This window comes from Leiobunum rupestre, chromosome 2 (genome assembly GCF_980474605.1).
Source record: "Leiobunum rupestre chromosome 2, qqLeiRupe1.1.hap1, whole genome shotgun sequence".
NCBI lineage: Eukaryota > Metazoa > Arthropoda > Arachnida > Opiliones > Sclerosomatidae > Leiobunum > Leiobunum rupestre.
Genome location: NC_143385.1, coordinates 38,641,110 through 38,661,100, shown reverse-complemented (window position 1 = coordinate 38,661,100; position 19,991 = coordinate 38,641,110). Strand labels below are relative to the sequence as shown.

The following is a 19,991-nucleotide window of genomic DNA, read 5'->3' as shown; positions in this document are numbered from 1 at the left end:
ATACCAATAAGTGTCGCTAAATACGGGGGGAACCAAAAAACCCCCCGCTAAGTGCGGGATACCAATAAGTGTCGCTAACTGCGGGATCGCAAAACATGTCGCTAAGCACGGGGCGAACCAAAAACCCCCCGCTAAGTGCGGGATACCAATAAGTGTCGCTAGCTGCGGGATACCAAAACATGTCGCTTAATACGGGGGGAACCAAAAAACCCCCCGCTAAGTGCGGGATACCAATAAGTGTCGCTAACTGCGGGATCGCAAAACATGTCGCTAAGCACGGGGCGAACCAAAAACCCCCCGCTAAGTGCGGGATACCAATAAGTGTCGCTAGCTGCGGGATACCAAAACATGTCGCTAAATACGGGGGGAACCAAAAAACCCCCCGCTAAGTGCGGGATACCAATAAGTGTCGCTAACTGCGGGATCGCAAAACATGTCGCTAAGCACGGGGCGAACCAAAAACCGCCCGCTAAGTGCGGGATACCAATAAGTGTCGCTAACTGCGGGATCGCAAAACATGTCGCTAAGCACGGGGCGAACCAAAAACCCCCCGCTAAGTGCGGGATACCAATAAGTGTCGCTAGCTGCGGGATACCAAAACATGTCGCTTAATACGGGGGGAACCAAAAAACCCCCCGCTAAGTGCGGGATACCAATAAGTGTCGCTAACTGCGGGATCGCAAAACATGTCGCTAAGCACGGGGCGAACCAAAAACCGCCCGCTAAGTGCGGGATACCAATAAGTGTCGCTAACTGCGGGATCGCAAAACATGTCGCTAAGCACGGGGCGAACCAAAAACCCCCCGCTAAGTGCGGGATACCAATAAGTGTCGCTAGCTGCGGGATACCAAAACATGTCGCTAAATACGGGGGGAACCAAAAAACCCCCCGCTAAGTGCGGGATACCAATAAGTGTCGCTAACTGCGGGATCGCAAAACATGTCGCTAAGCACGGGGCGAACCAAAAACCCCCCGCTAAGTGCGGGATACCAATAAGTGTCGCTAGCTGCGGGATACCAAAACATGTCGCTTAATACGGGGGGAACCAAAAAAACCCCCCGCTAAGTGCGGGATACCAATAAGTGTCGCTAACTGCGGGATCCCAAAACATGTCGCTAAGCACGGGGCGAACCAAAACCCCCCCGCTAAGTGCGGGATACCAATAAGTGTCGCTAAATACGGGGGGAACCAAAAAACCCCCCGCTAAGTGCGGGATACCAATAAGTGTCGCTAAATACGTGGGGATTGAAAAAAACCCCCGCTAAGTGCGGGATACCAATAAGTGTCGCTAAATACGGGGGGAACCAAAAAACCCCCCGCTAAGTGCAGGATACGAATAAGTGTCGCTAAATACGGGGGGAACCAAAAAACCCCCCGCTAAGTGCGGGATACCAATAAGTGTCGCTAAATACGGGGGGAACCAAAAAACCCCCCGCTAAGTGCGGGATACCAATAAGTGTCGCTAAATACGGGGCGAACCAAAAACCCCCCGCTAAGTGCGGGATACCAATAAGTGTCGCTAAATACGGGGGGAACCAAAAACCCCCGCTAAGTGCAGGATACGCATAAGTGTCGCTAACTGCGGGATCCCAAAACATGTCGCTAAGTGCCGGAAAATGGCGTAGACCAGGGGGGTTCCGGGTCCAGACTTCGGCCACCCCCCTTGACGGATTTATGCTGGCCCCCAATAGGTGCCGCTGAGTGCGGCGCTCTAGGCGGTCGCCTTTGTCGCCATGCCCTAGCGGCGGCCTTACTTCCTCTACGTCATATCGTCAGCCACTTCGTCGTCTTCCTTTATAAGATGATAGTAGGGGAAAGATGGAGACACACTGAACTCAGCGTTAGTCACCATACTTTCCGTATTAATAGTACTGACACATTAAGTGAAATACTAATTAAATTACATTCTTCAAAGAAAACGACGATGTCCGTCATGTTAAGAGTAGGTGTTTCTTTTAAAGTCTTACCAGGGGTGGATTGGGCTGGAGGGCTGGTGAGCGCTATCTCACGGGGCCTCAACCAAAATTACCCTTTAGTTCGACTTGGGACCGCTTGAAAAGTGATTTTTGGGGGGCCGCAAGCCTACAGTACCCACTTCACGAAAAAGGCGCCTGTTCGTCCCTGAGTCTGACTCTTGTACTCTACAAACGTTAATAATGCTCAGTGTTTCTCTCATAACATAATTACGTTCATTTTCACTTTTGGTACCTAGTATATCTTTTTATCGATGTATTAAGGACCGTCACAGATATAGCCCCACAAAAAAGATAGATACGAAAGGGCAATAATTTAGATACATAAGATACATTCTTTGCAAACAGATACGGATAAAGAGGTATGTGTAAGAGTTTTTTATTTATCTGTGTTCGGCTGAAAATAGGTAGTATCTTTTACCCACAATTGTATCTTGTACCTAAAAAAAAGGACCTAAAAACGTAGCTAGATCCGTATCTAGATATCGTGTATCTAGATATCGCTGAACACTGGTAACGTAGTTTTAAAATTGCACCGTAAAGGCGAAGGGTTGTGGTTTCACGGAATTTACTAGGCGACCAGGATATTACCCGCATTTTCACCTCGCAACCAAATTAGTGGGGTTGGATCACAACTTGTGGAAGAGACAATTTGTGGTTTAAAATTTGTTGAAGTTAACGGTAATTGTAGGTGCAGGTAGTTGTTAGTTTGCGGGGCATGAAGGGCTTACCACCAACCTCCTACGTATTAAAAATCGACCTATCGAATTAACGGTAATAATTTCGCCGGCTGACCTGGTGGTAACAAATTATGATATTACTCTGCTACGACAATTACGTTCTTCCTACTCCAAATGCTCCTCTGTATAAGATCGGCCTCCATTTTGCTAATTGTGTAATGTTTAACTAGTATAAGTCACCTTTTGAGAAAACGAAAAACATTTGTGTTTTGCGGTGTGGCTTCATAAAGGCTGAATTTTAAGTTCTAAATCTTAAATTCAACCTACTGTTTCAATTTAAATTGCGAATTTTGCAAAAGAGTTGACTACTAACTATTCGTAAGCCTCAACACGTTTTTGGTTTCTTTTAAGAATAGCAAAAACGAAATGTGGAAAGCAATCTATCGGCAAGCCCTGAGGACGAACGGTTTTGACATGAAAATCGAATTAAGGCATTTTAAGAAAGAGGAATGTTTCGTCATTATGACAGAACAAACTTTTGATTATTGCAATTTCAATCTGAATTTGCACCAGTCCAAGCAGGAAGTGAGTTGTACCACTAAATAAAAGGAATAGACGAAGACTTCAAACAAAAATTTTATAGCGTGTTAGTTGTGGCAGGTTGAACTTGAATCGATTCGCGCAAAGGTGGATTCCCAAATTGAAAATTTTAAGTAAATATTAATCATGAGAGACAACATTCGTTTTATTGCATACTCAAAAAGTAGATGTAATAGCAATACGCAAAAATTCTTATCGCTTATAGAAGTTAACTCCTCGTTTATCAAGTGGCTTTGGAAAGAACAGATTGTCTGCACTTTCATCATATGGGATACACGGCGAAAAGATAACGACGCCTTTGCTTGATTTGTGGAATGGAGCCTATTGCCAAAAATATATTAGAGCACTGATAACAAAATGTATTTGTAGATCTAACCTTTTATTCGTAAATATTCTAAACACCGGACGTTATTTACTTTATACACTATTATAGTATAAGAGTATGCATTACCAATATGCTTTAAGCACAGTTATATTTTTAGTCAGTACCACTGCCTACCGAAATTAATGAAATGTATGTAAGCTGCAAGTTTAATTCCTTTAAATTTACCTCTCTAAAACGACTAAAAATATTTAAATATAAAGGTTGTCTGCTATTACTACCCACACTTAGTTGACAGGAGTAGTTAACCCCCCTATTCCTGGATACGCGAGGGGGGCGCAGCGTGCTTTCCCCCACGCGTCCCCAGCTGCGTGACGGGGGGGAATGAAGCGGGGAATCGCGATTCCGCCCCCCCTCGGGCGCGTGTCACGCGCGCGTGACCTGAATAATTAATGAGATTAACAGGTGTTAATTAGTTGACCTGTCAATCAAGTAGGTAAGCAAGTGTTTTAAAAAGGGTGCATATTTATGAGCGTGGTATTGTTTAACTAGGTGGATTACCGTTATGGGTCATTGACCTGTTAGATAGTAACATGTGTTTAGGATCATCAAGTAGTTATATTATATGTTTGAATATTAATTTTTGGCGGGAAAGTGTAAGCGTCGCGTGTATAAAAATCAACAAGTGGTTAAACTCTTTAGGTTTATTAATGTACACTTATGTTTGACATGAATATTAATATATGGCTTAAGTTTGTACCTTTATAATTAACCGTTAGGGTTCATGACCTGGTAGCTATATGGTTGTTAAAGTTTTGGCGCGAATTTAACATGTGTTCTGAAGACCGTTAGAAATTGTAAGCGTCGATTAACAAGTAGGAATGGTACGTTTTAACCAATCTGTATGAAAATGGTTTATATAATACAACTAACGTGTATATTAAGAAAGACACAAAAATAAATATAAACAGTTTATTTAAATTAAAATTTTAAGGGCGCCACCTAAAATTACATAAATTAGTTGCTAATATAATAAAACATGTTGAATATATTACCCCCTTCCACGATGATTTTGATCCCCGGCGCTAGAAAAAATTCATATTATAATTTCATACGTATTAAAATATATTTAACGAATTACCTTTCCTCAAGTCCAGTACTCGCATTTCCGCCGACAATGACGGGTTGATGAAAATCTCCCGATAGGGAATCGTGGGAGAGTTCGAGGGCGTTGGGGAGTTCCCGGGTGTTGGTGGGTCCGAAGGCGTGGAGGGTGGTGGCAACGTGTCAGGTCCTATTGTTAGAAATTTTATAAAAGTATAATAAAAAATAGAAAATAATTACTTCGAACTGGTCCTAGGTCCGCGTTTTCTCCTATAATTTAATAATTATCAATTACTTGTTACAGTATATTATCAAAAGTACATTACTTCCGCGTCCTCTCCCCTTCAATACTTTAATAAAATCTGCTGTAGTGTTGGAAGCCCTAAATTTTTTAATTTTTGTTGAAAAGGTTCGTATTAAGACGTTTTACAACTTACATTGTAGTTCAGGAACGAAATGTGATAAAACATGAAAAAATCACGCCTTTTATACCCGGCAATCTTAACCTAAATATTTGATTTACTATAGCTCGAGGTTAGGTTCGTGTATGGAATTTTTCTCGAGAAAACATTGATTTATTTTAAAAAACCGTTGCGTGAATAGAGTACGTAAAAATTGTTACAAAACCATTAGAAAATGGAGTTTCCTAAGCATCCCGCTAGGGGTTTATTTACCACATGTTGATATAAAAAACCGTTGCGTTAATAGAGTACGTAAAAAAATTGTTACAAAACCTTTAGAAAATGGAGTTTCCTAAGCATCCCGCTAGGGGGTTTATTTACCACATGTTGATAAAAAAAAACCGTTACGAAAAATTACGAGTACCTAAAACCGTTATGAAAATTAGCATGTGTTATAGAAGTTCCTAAGCGTCCCGCTAGGGGATTTTTGTTTATTACGAAAAATTACGCATGCATTAATAAAAGCGTTAGATAAATTAGCATGTGTTATAGAAGTTCCTAAGCGTCCCGCTAGGGGGTTTTGCGACTATAAATAGAGGGACGCGCTTTATTTGCATTTATTTCACAACTTGCATTCGACTTGAATTCGACTTGAAGAAATTGTAAGTACATTTTAAAATTTGGGGAATTACCTTTTTTAAATGACCGTTTATTGTTAGGAAATTATTCTGGCACGATGGACTTTGACCGCAAAGTAATAGTTTATTAATTCAGTCTATTTTTTATACCATTTAATTTAGTTTAATTTTTAGAACCAATCCGAAACACCTCCCTGCTCCCAGGTCAATAAGGTCCGTCGTCGATTAGATTTCGGAAATAAAGTAAATATTAAGAAAACTCGTTTCGAAGTAGACATCCCGAAGAATCAACCCGATATCATAGATTTAACATGCCACGAGGTACTCGATAGCCCTTCGAAACAATCGCCATTCAAACCAGTTGATGCGCCACCCAAAAGCACCCCATCCAAGCCAGGCCCATCTCAACCAGGTCCATCTCAAGCCGGTCCATCTCAAGCCGGTCCATCTAAGCCAGTAGACGACGGCTGGACGGATATAGTCGTAGAGTTTTCCCGCCATAAAAATTTCGGGATAAAAATTGCAAGTTTCAAAAATAACTTGTATTTAGATATAAGGCGTTACGTCAAAAATAGCGATCGGCCAACCGCGACGAAAGACGGCGTTTGCGTCAAACTAGATTCGGCGTATGAGTTAAAAGAGTATCTAGAACAGATAGTTTATGAAGAAGGTGATTTTCAACTAAGGTTGAAATTCTAGCGGGTCGGCGAGGTGAAGTTCTAGTTTACAAGAACCGTGGACGTCACTACGAAAAACTATTAAACTTGCAGAATTCCGGCGAAGTTTACGACGTCGCGACAACGATTCAAACCATATTAAATATTTACGCAGGACTTTAAAAACACCATGGCCCTCGATCTTAGCACCCGTTTCAACCCTAAAAATTTTTACTCTATAGATAAAATCATTGCCAGTTCTTCTCGAAAGTATAGGTGTAAATCTATGCTATTCGAGTGTAATTTTAAAAATTTAGACCAATTAAACCACGCCGATATCAGTAACCAACTGACCCGTATTTTCCAATCAATATTAGATAGAATTACGGCCGATAATTTAGGCTACACGCGCGTCAGGGTGGTGGTAATTTCCGATGAGCTGCACGATCCGATAAATTTCCAACTAATGAATATTAATGAGTTGACAGCTGAGAGAATTTTAACGGGGATTGAAAAGGTAGCGCAGTCCGTAAAAACCATTTATCTAGATTCACCCCTCCGATTTGACCTAATATTTCTTCAAGATACCCCTATGAGAGGACTTCCTCGCAGCGTTAGAACAAGAAGTTATGAATGTCTAGATCAGTATATCAACCAGGGTAACACATTTATCCCCATTAGAAATACGGACAATTTATGTTTTACGAGAGCCCTAGCGGTGGGAAGAGTTTTGGCCGACTATCAACATTTAAAAAGTTTAGGACAGGGTGCTAGTTTTAACGAATACCAATTAAAGACAATTAGAAATGGGAAAAAACCCAAACAAGAAATTGAAGCTAAAAAAATAACACGCCCTAGCGGGGGTTCCCGAAGGCCCCGTAGAAATAATAGACATTAACCGATTCCAAAATATATTACCCGACTACCAAATTATATTAATCTCGGCGGACGATAATTTCGATAAAGTGTTTATTGGGCCCTTCAAAGAAAAACAAATTTTCCTCTTAAAAATTAAAGACCACACCCACGTCGTACGATCTTATTCGGCCATGTTTGGGGCAAAATATTATTGTAAATTTTGTCTTACCCTGTTATATAAAGACAAAGAAAAAAAAAGTCACGACTGCGGATCCGAGCTTAAATGCCGTCGATGTCGCGGCCCCGAATTCCACCCCAGTATAGAACAGGCTACCCGTTGTCATGACTGTAATAGGTATTTTGCCGGACCAAATTGTTTCTCCCAACACGTAGAACTAGGAACCTGTCAGGTTTTAAAACGGTGCTTGAATTGCGGGAAAGACTATGAAGGCAATCATAATTGCGACAACAAATGCGCTTTTTGCAAAATTGAGCATGCCAAAAACGAGTGTCACGTCCGCCCATTAGAAATAAAATCAAATGAGAAACGACTATGTTATTTTGATTTTGAAACCATAACGACTGACACTGCAATTAGACCAATTTTAATCATTTCCGCGATGCAAGAAGCGCCATTTTCGACCAATTATGATTACCGAAAATTTCACGGCTTTGATTGCGTTCAAAATTTCCTAGATTATTTATTAGCATGCCAGGTGACAGTTAATGGTCGGAAAAGAGATACGGTTACGAGGCCGGTCTTTGAAAACGTCATATTAATTAGCCATTTCGGGAGTGGTTTCGATACGCTCCTTATTCTTAACGGTCTATTAAAACGAAAGATTAAACCCGAGATAATTTATACCGGTTCCAAAGCCCTGGGTATGTTTCTCGCCCAATTTAAAATAGCCTTTATCGATAGTTTCATGTTCCTACCTACAGCCCTTCGAAATTTCTCGAAAACTTTTAAGATTGTCCAAAAGAAAGGTTATTTTTGTTATTCATTCGCTACGGAAAACAATTTAGATTATATCGGCGCCCTCCCCGAGAAAGAATATTTTGGTATCGACAAATTTACGGACGAGGAAATCGTAGAATTTAATCAATGGTACGATTCCCAACGTTACGTCGTTTTTGATCTAAATAAAGTTTTAACCGAATACGCGATCGATGACGTTAAACTTTTACAGAAAGGATTCGATAGTTTTAGAAATTTATTTTTAAAAACAGTCGATTTTGATTTGTTAGGGTCAAACGCCATAACGTTGCCGGGAGCCGTCACAAATTTATTCCTTAGTAGATTTGTCGAATCAAACACTATCGCGATTGTTCCGGGGACGGGTTATAGGAAACGGCATAGTGTCAAGGCCCTAAAATGGTTAGCTTATTTGGAAAAAAAACTCAACGTGAAATTTCAAACGGCGCGATCGCTAGGTGGAGAACATGTCATTTACCCCTATCGATTAGACGGTTATTGTTCCTCGCCCGAAATAATTGCCGAATTTTACGGCTGCCATTACCATAAATGCCCACTGCACACTGACCACCAGGCTTACGATAAACAGTTAAAAGATTATAATTTAAATATTTATCTCAAAACCCTCGACCGCGAAAATTTTTTAAAAAAGGAAAGGCCTAATGCACAGTTTATTAGTATATGGGAGCACGAGTATGATCAGTTAGTAGAAGACCCAGCAATTGCGAGTTTCTGCGATTCCCTACCCTTTACCAAACCGATAGGAGCGAGAGACGCCATTCGTGGGGGGAGGGTCGAAAACTTTGTAATTTACGCCGAAGCCACTCCCGATCGACCAATCAAAGTCGTGGATTTCAATAGTATGTACCCGTCGGTCCAAATGAGTTCCTATAAATATCCCAAATCAAGCCCCGAAATTATAACTTGTAACTTTAATTTTTCCGTTAACGCTTATTTTGGTCTTATTAAAGCTACGGTGCTGCCACCTACCAATTTAAACCTCCCAATTCTCTCAGCTAAAATTAATAGTAAAATTTATTATACTCTCTGCTACAAATGTGCAGCTGAACAATGTTTCGAATGTACCCATACTGATCGAGAGCGTAGCATAACCGACGTGTGGACGACCCCCGAGTTTTATCTAGCGATAGAGTACGGTTACAAAATTATTACAATTCACGAAGTACATCATTACCGAGAGACATTCGATAAAGATTGTCCGCTATTCGATGACTATATTCGGCTTTTTTACAAAATCAAAGTTCAAAATTCGTCGTATCCAAAAGACATAATTACATTAGAACAAAAACTTAATTATTTACGAGACTTTAATGAAATTGACGGGTTAGATTTAAATTTAGACGATATAACCGATAATCCCGCTTTAAAAGCTATTGGTAAACTTAGTCTAAACAGTCTGTGGGGCAAAAATTCCATTAATTTAAATCGAGGCCAAAGTGTTTTTATTAATTCTTTTAAGGAATTAGTCGAAATTTTGGCCGATAAAACCAAAGAATTAACGGATTTTAAACTACTAGACGATGATATAGCCTTAGTCACCACTCGTTTTCGGGAAGACTACGTTCCAACTTATCGGAAAGGGTCACCAACGATAGGCGCGTTTGTAGCCAGTTACGGCCGTATTAAATTATACAAATTAATGGCTCAAATTGGTTCTAATTTAAATTACGTCGATACTGATTCTGCTTTTCTTTATATGAGTAAAGACTTAAATATTCCGCTAGGGACTACCCTAGGTACATTAGCTGACCAGTATCCCAATGAAAATATAAAAGCCTTTGTTTCCTTGGGATGTAAAGCTTATTCAATTTTATTCGAATCTGGAAAGATTGTCACTAAACTTAAGGGCATTACATTGACTAAAAAAAATCAGTCAATTGTCAACTTTGAAGCTTTGAAGGACCTCGCTACACGCAACCAACAATTGAAATACAGCGTCGAAGTCCCATTTAACGTGAAACGTTTAAAAACGGGGCTGCTATTCCAAAAACCAGCTGAAAAACTCGTTGGATTTACGTCTAACAAGCGAATCTTCAAGAGCGACGGTACCAGTATTCCCTTCGGCTACAAAAATGTCAGTAACGCGGCTCAAGTTTAAATCGCCGACCACGTTCCTCATCAGTGGACCGAGTCGATGCGGCAAAACAGTTTGGACTTTTCGGCTTTTAAAAAATCGACACACGCTGTTCGAGAAACCTCCCGAGCGAATCATTTATTGTTATAATATTTGGTCGGAAAAATTCAATGAGCTTAAAAAAATTATACCTGATATCGAGTTTCATCAGGGTTTATTAAGTGAGAAACCGGAAGAAATATTTGATAGTTCTATAAATAACTTGCTCGTTCTCGACGATCTCTCTCAAAGTTGTTTAAATAACGCGTACGTTTCGGAATTATTTCGTGTTGGTAGTCACCACTTAAATTTAACTATATTATTCTTAACCCAAAATGTTTTTGGTCAAGGTCGAGCGGCTCGCGATATTAGCTTGAACTCATCGTACATTGTTCTATTTAAGAGTCCGCGTGATCCTAGTCAGATTAAATGTCTCAGTCGACAAGTATTTCCTAATAACCCAAATTTTCTAAGTACTGTGTACAATAATGTAACTGCTTCTCGACCCTATTCTAATATTGTTTTAGATTTAAATCAAGAAACACCAGAACATTTCAAAGTGCGAACAAATTGCTTATTTGAAGAGGGCCCAATGATAACTTTTCTAGAGTAATGGTGACGGGTTTAAAAATAATGTTTAAAAAAAATTTATTCTGTTAAATATATTCTATAAAAAATATGTGAAAATGTTTTCATTGTATAAATTCTTTGTGTTTTTTGAATAAATTTGAATGTATTTATAAAATTGTTTCATTACGTAAGATGACTTGGCCACGAGCGATACGGGAACATAAACCTTATTTAACGCTCATTAAAAAAGCTTCCCCCAGTCAGCGCAAATTTTTAATTAAAAACGCTAGTCCCGAACAATTAAACTCTATTTCTAATATTTGTCTTAATATTACCCGGGGGGCGCTACCTGTAGGCGCAAATAGGAAAAAAATATTACAGCGCTATAAAGCGTGCATCAGAAAACTTGCTCGTAAAAATTTAACCGACTTAAACCGTCGAAAAATTCTAATATCTCAGCGAGGCGGATTCTGGGGTGCAATTCTCGGTTCATTAATTCCCGTGGTTCTTAACCGTATTATTAATCGATGAAAAAATTCGTTTTAGTCCCCGCTGATAGCTATTTTAGCGATACGGCCAAATTAATAGACATTATTCAAAATCAAATGAAAAGTATCATAAATAAACCGATTAAAGTAGGGAGTGAGGAGGATACGTTACGAGAGTATTTAACTATGCTTCAAAGGTACTTTAAAATTAAAGAATTTCAAGGAGTCCCCGCCGTTCGTTTAGAGCCCCCAGCGATGCCTCCTCCATCGAATACGTTAGCTCCTCTTCTCGCACCGGCGCAGATTATACGGCCCGTGGCCCCTCTTCTCGCACCGGCGCAGATGATACGACCCGTAGCTACACCAACAAATTCTCCGAGAAATGTCTCTCGCGGTTCCCCCGTTTCACCCAGTACAACGTTGATTTCTCCCGATCCGATTCCCGTTTATCTACACGCGGAACCGAGACCCCCTCTTCGACCTACTCCCCCAGTCCCGGCGTTTCTACCGGATCATTTGATAGCGGAGTCAACACCGAATATTCCCGAAGCCGTCCACGAAGCACTCCGCCGCGAGTTTGATCCTCTTTCAAGTAGTACACCACGCCGTTCCGAAAGTACCAGTAACATAAGGAACCTCTTCAATACGTCTGAAGGCGCGACGGGTACTACACGAGACAGCGACGTAACGTATAGGCCATCGGCTGAAAGCGTGGAGAATTTATCGGAGGCTGTGTCTCTACCATTTTCGGATAAAGATTTGCAAACGAATGAAAAGCACGTGAAGAGGAGACTAAATGTTCGCAAACCTTATCCGACACCTAAAAACAGACGCCGCGCATTAAGCCCTCTTAAAAAATGGAAAAATTGATACAATAAAAATTTATTGATTACAATATTTATTTTCGTGATTCATTAAATGCAGACACATATTCCATAACGAGATTATGTCATTGATATATAGAGTATCATTATACATATCTAATATTTCTCTATAAGTATACCCCGAACATTTACATACGATATAAAATAAACAATGAGCACCGCATGTTTCCGAGTCAATCGGTTGGATAATATTTTTATTATATACCCACTTTTTAGCTAAATGACCCAAGTTAAAATTGTACGTAACAGGTGAATTTCCAAACGAACAGAAAAATTCTCCCTTTCCCGATTCAATAAACACAGCGACCCAATGAGAACCTGGTTCCGTCGAATCGTCCGTATTTATAATAAAACAATACGTTTTCTGTTTCGGCGCTTTTTTGGGAATCGCGTCTTTGGAAAATGTACCAATGTAAAATGGGCGCGTTCTATAATCACATTTCAAAAATTCATCAAGCTGATTAGTATTCATGATAGAATCTTTTGTAGTTCTTCGGGATAGAATGAACCCAAGATGACTTGATTATTTTGATCTTGTATGACGTAAACAGGACGAGGTCTATTAATCACTCTCTTAATAGTAAACACTTCCTTCGACCAGTATCCCTTGTAGCCTTTAGTAAACGCTTTCGGGGCTTTTGTTAATCGAACACGTTCACCGACTTTGAATTTGGCTTTTTCCCTAATTGATTTTTTACCGTAAAGATTTTTCCAAACTAAATGCTCATTATCAACCGTTACTTCACACGGTTTGAACCCGGTCGACCTGTGTACACTGTTATTATACGATCTAACAATTTTCGGTAAATCCTTAATGAAATTTGGTTTCTTAGTTTTAGTAATTAAACGATATATTTTGTTCTCGAGAGTTCTATTGGCGCGTTCTACGATTCCGCATTTTATGTCCCCGTAACTTACAAAATGTTTTATATCGTTCTTTTTTAAATAATCCTGTACGGTCTTATTAAGAAATTCCTTTCCTTGATCCGTATTAATTTTCATGGGTTTATTAACTTTGTGAATTTTTTTTAGCGCCTGTAGAACGTCTTTCCCGCTCTTTGTTTTCAAAGGTAACGCGGATAAAAAGCGCGATAAAACGTCAATGTTAACTAAAATATAATTATAATCCGGTTTCAACTCGTCCAAAACTATTAAATCCATTTGATGAATTTCATTCAGTGACGTCACATATGTTGGTGTACGAGCAAATTTAAGCTTTCGGTCTCTATGCAACGTATAGGGGTCTTGCGTTAACAACCATTTTTTAATTTTGGTCTTTGGAATTAAGGGCAAACTTTTTTCTAATCGCTTGACACCACCTAATCCCCCTGGATTTTCAGGATCGTAATAGACTTTCTCTATGGTTTTATTCATGGCCGCGCGCTTTGACCTTTTAACTTGTAATAAAAATTAAACAAACCATATTCTTAAATTTATACCCTTTATTAAAACAAAAATTCTGTAATAATTTCATTTACATCGTTAACCATTGCATGAAATAAATTATGTATGTTTAAAGAACAATGTGGGTAGTTTTCGTTAAAATTATTTAGTCTTTTGATAATTGACCAGAGGAAGAGCTCTTTTCACATTAGCCTCAAGCCTTTCAGACCAATGCGAAGCTACGGGAAGGCACGTAATGTCATGAGCCAATTGAAAGTGACATGCTGTATTTTCACAGGATCCCGTTAACGACATTAGAATCTCGGTTAATTCGTCTGTAATACATTTCTTCATACACTGGTAACAGTTTTTTCTCTCCTGAATTTCCGTATTAAGACTTAAGCGAATAATTTTTAACCGCTCCCAGCTTGTTTTACACATTGCAAAACCGTTTGAAGTCGAGTACAAGACATTATACTTTTCATTAGCTCCGCGGACGTGCGGAAAATGTCCATAAGTTTTCCCAAACGTTAAGATTAAATGAAACGTATTTTCTATGCCCTTGGCGTTTAATTTTAAGATCGGTACCCGGAATGTCATTTGAAAGAAAAATTTCCAGTTTATCGGAGAGATAATGAGAGCGTGACATGGTTGAACGATTGCAAGCGAGGAACTGTTAAACCGCTTAAGGTAAAGTGCTTTAAATGGGTTTTATTCGGCGTTATAAATTACTTTGCGATCGCGTGTTATCAAAATCTCATTATCGAATTCAAAATACATTATACATGTCACATTATGTGTTAATGCGTTTTTAAATTGCACATCGAGTCGTAAACTACCGTCCTTTCTAAGAGACATATAATCCCCACTAGCATTGTTGTCGCTTGTTAGATCGAATAGATACATGTTATACCCGGATTTAAAATTTTTAAAACTTATGAAATTACCACGGTCGGCCCCATCGATCCCCATCGCGGAAAATAGACTCTGATAAGGTAAACAATAATTCCCTTCGTCGTAGTCCATTTGGAACCCATCGGGAGGATAACGATCAGGACCCACCGAGAGGGACAAACCGGTCACGTTTAAATGTTCAAATTGTAAACTATTACTATTCAATGACCCGATAAACGCATCTTCCTTGACAAAAACCACAATAGCTCGTTTCGGTAATCTACCTAAAATGATGTTATCGCGGTTTATACTCGTTAGGCCTCTCGCTACGCTAAAATTTTTAACAATCGTTTGCGTTAAGGGAAAGATAGCTGGAATATCTGATTCTAGCATTTTTGCATGCGCCAATACGATTGAAGGATTAACTTTAACTTTTGTCACGTACAAGTACGCTTGGTCTATAACTAGTTTATAATCCTTGCCTGCTTCCATAGAAATGATGGTAGTTAGGCGCGGGCTTCTAACTAAACGAAATCGTACCGGAACTTGGTTTAACATAAACTTATTAATTTTGCAAATATCAACAGACAAAGGCCCCATTATTTCAAAGGATTGCGATTCTTTTGATCTTGAGCCTCGCTTCAGGGCCCCGTTGGACTCTGACTTGAACGTATCTAACCACATTTCCGAAGGCTTGGTCGTAGAGTCCATATAAAAGAGGCCATTTTGGAGTTGCGAATTTTTTGCATCTTCTCCATAGTTGACTAATTTTTCAATGTAGGAACTGTAAGCGTAGCAGTTGTTCGCGGACTGGGTAGAAGTATCCCCGAGATAACAATCGCATTGACTAAAAAGCGACCCTATAAGATTATTCGTTGGTGCCACTTTTGTTTCAGCGGCGGGGACATTCGATCCATCGTTATGTAAAAGTATCTGTTTCAATTTTAACATAGTTTTTGATAAATCCATATATAAATCTTCCGACGCGGGAATAAAAAATTCCAGAGGGCCATTGTCCGATAAATTGTTTGTTGGTAAATATCTTATTTCCGTTGTGGTAATTACATTAGTATTGACCAATGGGCGTTGAAAAATATCCAGCTGACTTAGCATTCCCTCGTAAACCGCCATTATTATCCTAAAAAGTCAAGTTTGGTTCTTTTTGTAACTCTCCGTTTGGACACTTTTTTTCGTTTCCTAATGGGGCCCGTTCGTCGTTTACGGCAGCCGCTGCCAGACTGATTTCTCGTTAATCGATCAGCCGCTTTATGTAATAAATTGCTACCGGCGATTCTTAAATTGTTCTTTAACGTTTCTTTAGGGTCATGTCCTTGTTTTAAATCTTGCCACCATCTCTTGCCTACTCCAAAAGCCTCATTGGTCACGGGTTTGATAATGGGTGTTATATATTTTATCAGCTTTTTAAAAATTCCGCCCACGCCTCTTCCCCGTTGATAAACAGGTCCGGCAAAAAATGGTCCGCCACCATATTGTTCGCGGTAATATTTGAAATAACTTTCACTGTCGGCCATTTCGTCTCAAATGAAGTCTAATGACACTTTTTCCGTTTATAAAGGCTATTGTTTCGCCAAAATCCGTTTTCATGTCAATGTCAACTATTTCTGTATTATTTGTTCTCAAAGGATAGTAATCAATTTTGTCAAAAATAATAGATTTTTCAAACGGCTTATCATTTCCAGCTAGCGGTATTATTTTCATCAAAGGGGCAAACGTATCGCCTACATATTGAGGGTATATTAAATTTGAATATATATATAGTGTTCTGGCTCCCATTGATAAATCAGCAGCGTAGAGACTATCTGTATTGGCCAAGAGTTCACTAAAGCGCGTAAAGCCTAGCATTTCACCGAGACCTTTCTCAGATGAATGAAATATAATTGCAAACCCCGCCGCGGCTCCAATGTGAACGGATCCATTATGGTTAATGGTTAATTGAAATTTATCCCTTATTTATTCATCCAAGGTTAACATCATTGCGTCTAAAATGTCTTGGACACTCGAGTAAGCACCAGTCGGTATTTGATAATCAATTCGAGTTTCGACTCTAAACGCGGCGTCTTGTACATTATCACTTCTAATTTCAATGTAATTAAAGTTATTTAACGATAAGGACTTTATATAACCAGCAAAAGGTTTCGTACAAAAATATGACCCAATATGAAATCCGTCTTTCCGATATGGATTTATGTTAGGTTCAAAATCGAGAAGCTCTTTAATTGGTCCATTGGGAATTCTAATATGGTAGTTATTGGTGGTTATCAAATTCCAACAGAGCCCGTTTGGTTTTGTGTGGAGTTAAATTTTAATTTCATTATCAAGCCCGAATTCTTTTAAACTTTCATTAAGCGCTGCAATAAGTTTGCGCACGACACTATATCGAAGGATATTTCCATTCTGGTCTTTCTCCGCTTCAATTTTACCCACTTTCACTGATATTTTAAAGTATGTAAACGGTTGCACGTTTTTAACGGTTGTCGTGGAAACTGCTAAAAATGACCGGTTTTTTTCTGTAATATTTTCCCATGTTGGCGGTAATATAATTTCGCTAATTCCAACTTCAAAATTTGAAGGTACATTTAAAGGTCGTCCTAAATTTACTTTATAAGTAGACGCTGTATTTTCCGGGTATAAATCGCTCGAAGCGTTACTCGGTAATGTTAAAAATAGATCGTCCATTGCAAAAATAATATGGCCACTAGTCTGAACCACCACGTAAACTTTAATTAGATACGATATTAACAACTGGTTATATACTATGACATTCCTTTCTAATTTATAGGGCTATTCACCTCTAGTTATCGATAACCTGATTCTGATTTCCAGTTTTTCCTGGATTTACTGATATAAAAGGACGGGATTTTTTCCATGTTTTCTCACAATTCGTTAATGTTTCTGATAAAAAGTCTTACGTTCCTTATGAAAAATCAACAATCTACTAGTAGCTGGGATCTCTCTCGACATGGTAATATACTTATAATAACATTCAAATTATTGTAAAATATTCCACAAAAAAATTTGTGTTAAGCTAGTCTTAAAACAACTTAATGTTTCCCCGACATACGTTCTAAAACGCCTCACTTGGTGGCGCTGGAGAAACTTTTTGACGGGGCCTCGTACCCAGTTTAACCCCCCCGACCTCCCATAAATCTTTCTATCATACACCTTATTTAAATTGAATAATACAATATATATATATACGACCCAAAACAAAATACTAGCTCAAAATTATAGTTTTTTACCTTGTCAAATGACAATGATGAGTCCGTTACTGTTCGTTGAGCTTCACCAATGGCCGTTAGTAATGGCGTACATCCTAGAACGTTAAAATATTTTAAAAAATGTTCATTTTTAAGCCTAAAATTTTACCTGGAAAGTATGCGGCCAATATAATTCCTAGAAATCTAAAAAAATGTTAAAAGTTACGCGGTTAGATACTTAGCACAATTTAGTTCCCATTAGCAATAACTAGAGTGCCCGAAACCCTATTTAAAACGTTCAAAACTTAAAACATTATCTTAACAATACTTCTGGCTTAACTTTCTTTTGGAGAATGGCTATTTCGACCGCGTTGCTTAAGATGCTGGGTGAAGATGCTGGGTGAAGAAAGTGGCGCCATCTAACTTAAATATTATATATAAAAATTTAGTAATTTATAAAGTGTTATTAATATTGATATATAATAAACAAATTAGCCTGATATTTATGCTATATATTTAAAAAAGTTTTTGTTCGAAAATATATTTTTATGGTAATCTTGCAACGTAATACATAGATGGCGCTAGTGGGCTTGGAAAGGAGAGATTTTGGCAATTTTTCAGGAGGCGAGTTGCTTAAAATTATCGGTTAGGTTAAATGTTATATTATATTAATTATAAAGTGTTATGAATATTGGTATATATTAAACAAATTAGACTGATATTTATTTTATATATTTTTAACAGCCCAAAAATATATTTTTATGGTAGTGATTTAGTACAATAGATGGCGCTAGTGCGCTTGGAAAGTAGGGATTTTCGTGGAGGCGCGGTAAATTCGAAATGTCAATATAAAATGTTAAGTTATTTATCGTCAACTTTATGCTTTGTATAATAGGAATAATGACCATCTGGTATAATGAATTCAATACGAGTTCTATGGGAGTCAAAAGAGTTTCAGCAACTAAATATTTGGACACTGATAATCCTGGACTCTGGACATCTGAAGAAGTCTTAAATTTCGAATTAGAGGATGAAGGTCCAAAAGAGTTTCAGCAACTAAATATTTGGACACTGCTGATCCTGGACTCTGGACACCTGAAGAAGTCTTATACTTAGAGATTTATGGTTCGGTGTTGGTCAAACCGAAAATATTCAATACACCTTTTTAACTATTTTTGTTTAACCACTTGTTGATCGACGCTTACACTTTCCCGCCAAAAATTAATATTCAAACATATAATAAACCTAAAGAGTTTAAACACTTGTTAATCGACGCTTACAATTTCTAACGGTCTTCAGAACACATGTTAAATTCGCGCCAAAACTTTAACAACCATATAGCTACCAGGTCATGAACCCTAACGGTTAATTATAAAGGTACAAACTTAAGCCATATATTAATATTCATGTCAAACATAAGTGTACATTAATAAACCTAAAGAGTTTAACCACTTGTTGATTTTTATACACGCGACGCTTACACTTTCCCGCCAAAAATTAATATTCAAACATATAATATAACTACTTGATGATCCTAAACACATGTTACTATCTAACAGGTCAATGACCCATAACGGTAATCCACCTAGTTAAACAATACCACGCTCATTAATATGCACCCTTTTTAAAACACTTGCTTACCTACTTGATTGACAGGTCAACTAATTAACACCTGTTAATCTCATTAATTATTCAGGTCACGCGCGCGTGACACGCGCCCGAGGGGGGGCGGAATCGCGATTCCCCGCTTCATTCCCCCCCGTCACGCAGCTGGGGACGCGTGGGGGAAAGCACGCTGCGCCCCCCTCGCGTATCCAGGAATAGGGGGGTTAACTACTGACAGGTGTTAAAGTAGATATCACTTTTTTAAAAGGTCAAAGCTAAAGAAAAATAAGTGGATATTTTATCTTTCAAACAAATATTCATGTAGGGAAATTTTAATAACTACACATATTAATAATGTAACTGAAACCTCGTCATGTATTTAATTAAAAGCCTTGATGTACTATACTGAGATCTATTAACGGTGTCGACACAATGTTTGAAATATTACAAGATTTTTTCAACTCTCAAAACATTTTGTCTACGCCATTAATATTAGATATGATATCCATCAAATACTTAAAATGTTTTCGTAAATATATTATAAAATTTCAGTAAAATAAAATTGTGCAATCTACCTAACAAAATTATAACCCTAGGAAACCAATTA

General features: G+C 38.5%; 1 long non-coding RNA gene across 3 annotated transcripts; it reads right to left on the bottom strand.

Annotated features, from left to right (window-relative positions):
* Positions 1 to 4,533: 4,533 nt before the first annotated feature.
* LOC149957482 (uncharacterized) lies at positions 4,534 to 18,168 on the bottom strand. 3 transcript variants are annotated; one of them, XR_016478227.1, is made up of 6 exons: positions 17,949 to 18,168; positions 17,822 to 17,895; positions 4,920 to 4,949; positions 4,717 to 4,869; positions 4,631 to 4,660; positions 4,534 to 4,577 (listed from the first exon to the last, which is right to left on the bottom strand). It is a non-coding gene; the product is annotated as an uncharacterized LOC149957482 (long non-coding RNA). The 3 variants fall into 3 exon arrangements; XR_016478226.1 differs by having other exon boundaries at positions 4,534 to 4,660; positions 17,949 to 18,167; XR_016478228.1 differs by lacking the exon at positions 4,920 to 4,949 and having other exon boundaries at positions 4,534 to 4,660; positions 17,949 to 18,167.
* Positions 18,169 to 19,991: the final 1,823 nt, after the last annotated feature.